Source organism: Triticum dicoccoides, chromosome 2B (genome assembly GCF_002162155.2).
Source record: "Triticum dicoccoides isolate Atlit2015 ecotype Zavitan chromosome 2B, WEW_v2.0, whole genome shotgun sequence".
Taxonomy (NCBI): Eukaryota; Viridiplantae; Streptophyta; class Magnoliopsida; order Poales; family Poaceae; genus Triticum; species Triticum dicoccoides.
The window spans coordinates 707,179,068-707,187,057 of NC_041383.1; the positions used below are offsets into that span (position 1 = coordinate 707,179,068).

Genomic DNA, 7,990 nt, shown 5'->3' on the forward strand with positions numbered 1-7,990 from the left:
GTGAGATTTGTGTTTTTTTTGGGCCCTTATTGAAGAAGTAGCATCCTAGGCTAGGGGTGGTTCATCAGGGAGCACTCATTCTTTTGACCGGAATGGCAGGTGCTCTGCCTTTTCATTTAAGGGGGGGAAAAACTGTACAACGAGTTGAGAAATCAACCAGGAAACCTATTTAGAGAACCAAAAACAAGGTAAGCCAGGCCGCCAAAGACAGCATGGCAGAGACAAAGGGACTACTCCCATGCCTCCTTCAGGAGGCCTAACTCGTCCCTAATCAGAGAACAGAGCCCTGCAGTAGTGCGTCGTTCTTGCTCGAAGATGCGTCTATTGCGCTCGTTCCAGAGGTTCCATGCCACATATATTGCTATCGTGCATTCATTCACCGGGGGCCCCTTTCTGTTTAGCAAAAACGTCCTGTCCCACCAGTTGTTGATAGAGGCAGCCTGCAATGCAATCGCGGCAGCATCCTTGGCTTGGTCAGCCATCAAGTGCCAAACTTCTTTAGCAAATGGGCAGTCTAGAATGAGGTGTTTGGCTGTCTCTAGAACTTGATCACAGGCATCGCAGGAAGCCTGATGGTCCCAGCCTCTTCGTTGCAACCGATCTGCCGTCCATAGTCTATTCTGTATAAGGGTCCAAATAAAGAATTTCACCTTTGATTCTCCTTTTAACTTCCACACTCTAGACAGCCGCGGCATTGGGATACGAGCGATGAATCGCTGTTCATAGGCCGACTTGGCAGAGTAGTTTCCATTGGCCGTGAGAGTCCAAGTAATCTTGTCATCCTCGTCATTAACTTGGAATTGTTGAACCTTATGCCAAAGAGAAACAAAAGAGTGCAGCAGATCAGCCGTGGTCATGCGCTGCAATCCTCTCATCCAACCACCCTCACGGATGGCATCCGCAACTCATTCTAACTAGCAAACTCTACTAACACGCTGGATCTGAGCCAAGTCTGCCATTTTCAGTTTCACGATGTACGTCTGCTCTCCTTCCTCTATCTATGCGCCCATGCCCGTTGGAACTGGAGTGCTCACGTGCCTCTTCTCCGTCCACATCGGGAAGGAAGGAACCCCAGAAAAACAATGCCTTTGCCACTTGAGGAGTGAAGTAAGCGGCTCAAGACTGAGTCAAAGACTTTGGGTGCGAGATTTGAAGCTCGGTCTTCCTTTTCCTATTTTGCTCACGCCATCGGGTTCTTGGCTGACAACCATTTCGTATCTGTTGGTTGGGGCCATCGCTACAGTTGCACTCACCGAATCTGTCACACATCTGTTGTCGATCCACCCTCATCTGCGCTACCCAGCTCTATCTTATCATTTTTCTGATGAACGCCTGCCCTGCCCGAATTTGTCCCAACTGGTGGTTTAATTTCTGAGATTTTACTCACACTCAAAAGTCAGGTGTAACTATTAACAGCAGAAGCTTCAGCTTTGCTGTTTTGACAGTAGTAACTGAATCAGTGTAAAGGCTCGCTTTGCTTCAGCTTTATGCTGTTGCCACTGCTGTCATCCATGTACAGAAGCTCCCTAAATAGTCCTAAAAACTACTCTTACTTCTATTTCAACATAGTTGAATGATTACCCATTAGCATTGTATAAGTACCTCTGTTTTTTTGTTAATGATTATACTAGTAATAAAGAAGTTTTTGATGTAAAAAAAAAGCAAGCGGAGGAGGCGTCACAATGGTTGTGATTTTGTGACATCAGAAAAAATAAGGTATCGTTAACTGGGAAATCACTCGCATCCTGGGACCACCTTACAGTGCATAAGCCTCTCAATCATTTCTTTGGCGTGAGTCCATTCTCTCTCACATACCCTGATACTATTTTTTTTTTCAATGACTGGCATGTGAAAACTTCCTTGTACTGGAGTTGAACTCTTATTTAGCCGTACAATCTAGATCTCAGATTTGCTTATTTTCTTGAATTACCCTACCAAGCTCCAGATAAGCTTTCCACAAATATAAGTAGATAGGAAACAATACGAAGATTATCATTATGTGATGAGAGTAATTCCAGATCATGACGAGGTAATCTCACTAGGTACCTGCTCTTGGATGGTCAATAAAGGAATAAAATTGTTGGCTGCTCTTGTCTTCTTTTGCTCTTGACATTGAAGTCAAACAACCTAGCTAGTGACATAGTTAGTGTTTGAAAACTTTGATTGCTAATATCACTGATGATGTTCACTAACCCGTCCTTAGAACTCTCAAGTTCCCTCATGGCAATGAATAGAGTTGTTATTTAAGCGTGTGCTCAATTGTTAGGTTGCTAATTTGATAAGTTTGTGAGGAGTGTCTCGGCCCGAAGTTTATGAGGTTTTAAATAATTGTTTGCACATGAGCACTTGCTTGCAATCTCTCTATGCTAAGCTGTCAGGTATTTCAGAAGTACATGGCCGATTTGAATCAGGAGCGCGGGTCCTGTAAAGATATTTGGTCCATGCCATGTACTGCGGTTTCAGATAGTGTTTTCCCTTGAGGGGGCAGTCAACAAGGGTGGGAGAAGGCTGAGTTAAGTCATATATAGCTGTATTTCCCTTTGTAGCAAGAATGCATAGTGAAGAGTAGGGATGTAAATGGTACGGATAATTTCCGTTCCGTATCCGCATCCGCATCCGTTTTTAAGGATATGGTATGCACTTTCACAAATCCGACGGATACGGATGCGGATACGGATAATTGTTAACCGGATATCCGACGAATATGGTAGCGAATATGGTATCGATAATATCCGACGGATGTGGATTATCCGGTATTTTTTGCGGATTATCCGGTGTTATCAAATAGGATTATTCGATAAATTTGGTCCAATCGACAAGCCCAACGACCCAATTAGATCGCTGATCAGAATCACCACATATAAATATCATATAACCCTAAACCTAATAGCACCGCCGTATGACTGTACACATAAAATGTACGTACAAGCGCAGAAAATAGACTTGAGAACACGTACTGTACAAGCTCACTTACATAGTATATAACATATTCTGTTATGAACCAGAGAACACTATGAACCTATGATGGCTAATGTCTTGCCTGGTGCAGCGTGTAAGTTATTAATTTCATTTATAAATAAAAATTGATTGGTTACTTATATATTGTTCTTCTTTGCATAGATCATGATAGATATTATGGAAGATGTACATAGATTTTATTTATCCGCTTTCGCTCCGAATCCGCTCCGCTTCCGCTCCGAATCCGTAGTCTCATATAATCCGTATTCGAATCCGCATCCGGTCATTATCCGATCCGCTCCGAATCCGACAAAAAAATGTGGTAAAGGATATGGTAAAGGCATTATCCGATCCGATCCGATCCGTTTACATCCCTAGTGAAGAGATAATTAATGGGGTGATCCCATGTATCTTTTCCCCCTTTAGCTTCTGTTAGTACTTGTCTTTGTAGCCTGAGATAAATCATTCATGTATTGCTCCTTTGTAGCACGAATGTATATACAGACCAAAATTCATTCATTGTTCCAGTATGTCTGTATGTGCATATACTTTCAGTCAGGCACGATTCTTTGCAAAATCGTCTTGCCTCAGCCTACTTGTTGTGCGAAAGCATAAATAAAGCTCCTATATACCCCCCCCCCCCTAAATATTTGTATTTCTAGATATTTCAACAAGTGACTACACACAGAGTAAAATGAGTGAATCTACACTCTAAAATATGTCTACATAAACATACGTATGTGATAGTCCATTTGAAACCTCTAGAAAGACAAATATTTAGGAACGAAGGGAGTATAATGATTCGCTGATTTTGTTTTGGCCTTTCGGGTCTGCTTTTGATATGAAACTAGAAATGCTGTCTCTTGAAGTATTGCGCCGGTGTACTTTCGTGCCAGTTCTGCTCTCTACTTGCAAAGAAGCAAATCCTCTGATTTTGTATCAAGAGTGCATGCGCTGCACGTGTACGGTGCAGTGCGGTCACAATAACCTGGAGTCGTCTGTTGTTTGGAAGTAACTTGCTGCAGAACCAAGTTGGGTTGAATGCAATTTCCAAATCAGTGTGTCAATTGCAATGGAGCACTGATCTCTATCACTACCAGCGACATTTCACATCTTGTTCCCATGTGGGAGCATGTGTGTGGTCGGAATGGGGCACTAGATGATACTCTTCTAGCGGAATCAAGAAAGGTTTTTAGATGAAAATATCTACCTTGTACGTATTTATTTGTTCTTCTCCTCAATTTCTTCCTTTTTGTACGCATTTATTTGTTTTTGTGGTATCTTTAGATTGAAACCCGCTTTTGGATGAATCAGTATTTGTTGTTCGGTGCAAAATGTAACATGTGAGGCACAGAAATTCTCCTCTGTATAGCAAAAATCAAAGATGTTGTGGAAAGTTGTGGCAGTGCAAAGCCCCTTTGATTCCCTGAACCATGGCTATCATCAGGGCTCGACTGTGCTGCTGCTGCAACTAATTCTGCTACGAGCATCACACCAGTGGGCTGTTCTTTTAAGAGAAAACAAACTGGTGAGTTATTAGTTTTTTCAGCGGTTAACCTTTTTAGGTGATCTTTAGTAGTTATATAACCATTAGTGGTTTATTCACAAAAAATAGTGGGTCATTTAGAGGATTTTTTCTATTCAAATAAAAAAAAACATTAGTGGGCTGTTAGTGGAAAAGGACGAGGTGCTCTCTGCCTCAACAAGAACGTGGGCTCGTTTACTTGGGCTTTAATCTGGGCTGTTTGGTAAGTCTACGGGGCAAAGCTCCCCTCCACACTCGTCGGCGACAAGGCCCACACGAGTCATCACACCATGAGGATGAAGCAAGGCGGCAGCCGCCCATGGCTCCGGCGGTGACCGTCGCCGCCGACGGCAGCTACGGCCTCCGCCTCCGCAGCCTCCCCCGGCCCCTAATCCGACGCCACTCTGTGAGCACATCTCCCTCCAATCCATTCTCTTCTCTCCCCGGCCGGTCTCGTAGGTGGGCCCAGAGCCAGAGGCGGTCGTCTTTCTCGTTTCGCTCCTTGACTTGATGCCTTATAAAAGAACATATGCCACAAAAGTGGGTTTTTAAATTACATGGCATTTTCAAAAATATGCCACAAAAGAAAAATTCCAAACACTTTTTAAAAATACCTGATATTTATAAAATGTCCCTCAAAAGATCTCATGTAATAAAAATAATTTTGGATTTTAAAAAATATTCATTGCTATTTTTATATGATGTAGTTTAAAATATTATTAAAAGGGGAAGCTTGTCATTACATGTATTGGGAAACAATGTTATTTAAAAAATAATATAGGAAAATAATGTCATGTATTATGAAAAATGTGATTATTTATTGAAAATTACTTCTTGAAAAAATAAATTGAAAACAAAGTGTTTATATTATTGAAAAACTACTTCTTACCCCGCAAAAAAAACAACTTAAAAACGAAAAAAAATGAAACTGAAAACAAAGTGTTTACATCATTGAGAATTTACTTCTTACGAAAGAAAAAAAGAAACTGAAAAATAGATAGAGGAAAATAAAAAGGTATTCCATCAAAATAAAATGCCGAAAGATCAAATAGAAAACTGAAAAAATAAAACAAGGGAAACCACTCAAAAAAACTTCGACCAAAAATTGAGAAAAGGTTTCCCTACCTTGCCACCCTATTTGTGCAAGGCATGTGATGCATAAGCCCCTATGCGAGTTTGCGGCATTTTGATGGAGTGAGCGTCACATTTGCTTACAGAGCTCCTATTCTACACTTGTGTGGATAATTTGTTGCAATAATGCACATGATCATTACCATGGCCCGTACTACTCCCTCATAAAAAAGTAATCTCTCGTTCCCAAAGAAAAACCGGATGTTGGGTTCTATTTCTCTTCACGAAATGTAAATTATTCAATGGTCAATATAATATTGTCTGTGATCACATGCCCAAACACAAAGGTTGACCGCTCTTCAGAAATAATATTAGGTAGAACTACCTGTTGGAATATACGTATAGTAGAAGTTGTATAGGGATAGAGTCTGTTTAAATTATGTATTCTGTTCTATCCTTTCTTCTGCTTCTCGATCTCCCTGTAACGATCTGGTCGATCTCATCTTATCAATCTCCTGTAAACTTGTATGCCAAGGCTTTCCCCAATATATACATACGGCCCGAGACAAAGGGTTCTACGCTTCCCAAAACACTTTTACATGGTAACAGAGCCTCTTCCTCATCCAATCGAGAGAGATTGCATCTAGCTACCTTCGCAACCGAGACTATGTCCACCACCACCGCAGCCATGACTCCAAGCACCATGGGTGCGCTCGCCACCACCCCATCCTCCACCTTTGCATCATCTTCCACCTCCACCCACAACACCACCTCCCTCAGATCGCCACCATAGGAGAAGCTTACGCGGGGCAACTTCTTGCTCTGGAAGGCCATTGTGCTCCCGTAGATCAGAGGCGCCCAGATGGAGCACCACCTCGACGCGACGAGCCCGCCACCACCGGCCACCCTCACCATAACCAAGGAAGGCAAAGAAGAACAAGTCGTCAACTTTGCGAGATCCCTCTAGTATGCACAGCAGCAACAACTCCAAGGATACTTAATGGATTCACTTTCCCGTGAGATTCTTGCTCAGGTCGCCACGCTCCAGACGCCGGCCGAGGTGTGGCGCACCATCCATGCCATGTTTGCTGCACAAAGTCAAGCCCAAGCGATAAACACTCGCATCGAGCTCACCAACCTCAAGAAAGGTAACATGTCCATGGCTGATTATCTTGGTAAGATAAAAAATCTCACTGATGAGGTCGCAAGCACGGCTGCGGCCCTCTCTGATCCGGAGATTGTCTCCAAAATCCTTGCCGGCTTGGACATGGAGTACAACCCGGTGGTTTCTGCACTTGCCGCCAGGGTGGAACCCATCACCGTCCAAGAACTCTACAGCCAGCTGCTCAGTTTTGATGCCCGCCTCAACCTCCTCCATGGCGGCGACCTTCGGCAGTCCTCTGTCAATTCCGCCTCTCGTGGTCGCGGCCGTGGGCGCGGTCACCAGGGGCAGCAGGGCGGTGGGCGCGGACGCGGTGCCTCTCCTGGCGATGGCGCACGCTCTGGTGGGGGCTCTGGCTTCCATGGCGGGGGCGGCTACAACAACAGCGACAACAGCGGCGGTTTCAACAACAACAACGGCCGCCGCCCTTCTTCCCGCCCGCGCCCTCGGTGCCAGCTCTGCAAAAGTCTGGCCACGAGGTGATTGACTGCTGGCATCGCTACGACGAGGACTTTGTGCCCTCGGATCGCCATGTTGATGCTGCCATGCGTGAGCAGGGTGGAAACGGCATCTGGTACGTCGACTCCGGTGCTACGGATCATGTGACAAACGAGCTCGAGCAACTTGCTCTCCGTGAGCGCTACAATGGCACCGATCAGATTCACACCGCTAGCGGTGGAGGTATGGATATTTTTCATATCGGTCAAAGTTCTATTAATTCCCCTACACTTAAACGCAATCTTGTTCTTAGAGATGTGCTTCATGTCCCTCAAGCTGACAAAAACCTTGCATCCATGTCTCGACTAGCCACCGACAATAATGTTTTCTTTGAAACTCACCCTCATTATTTTTTCATCAAGGATCGGGCAACGAGGGAACTACTTCATCACGGTAGATGCGTTGGAGGGCTCTACCCCCATTCCATCCGGAGCACTAGGTCGCAAGCGTCGTCACGTCTACTCCGTCATCAAGCCCTCCTTGGCACGGTGGCATCAACGATTAGGGCATCCATCTTCGATCATTGTCAAACAAATAGTCAATAAAGACAAACTTTCTTTGTCTCCTAGTCCAGTTTGTGAGTCTGTCTGTGAAGCTTGTCAATGTGCCAAAAGCCATCAACTTCCTTATCCCAAGTCAACTAGTGTGTCTCATGCTTCGTTAGAACTTATTTTCAGTGATGTATGGGGCCATGCCCGAGATTCTTTTGGTCGAAAAAAAATATTATGTTAGTTTTATCGATGATTATAGCAAGTTCACTTGGATTTATTTGCTTC

The 7,990-nt window shown here is 44.0% G+C and overlaps 1 pseudogene; it reads left to right on the forward strand.

The window, feature by feature from the left end:
* The first annotated feature begins 6,773 nt into the window (after nucleotides 1-6,773).
* Nucleotides 6,774-6,912, forward strand: LOC119266296 (annotated as a pseudogene).
* Nucleotides 6,913-7,990: the final 1,078 nt, after the last annotated feature.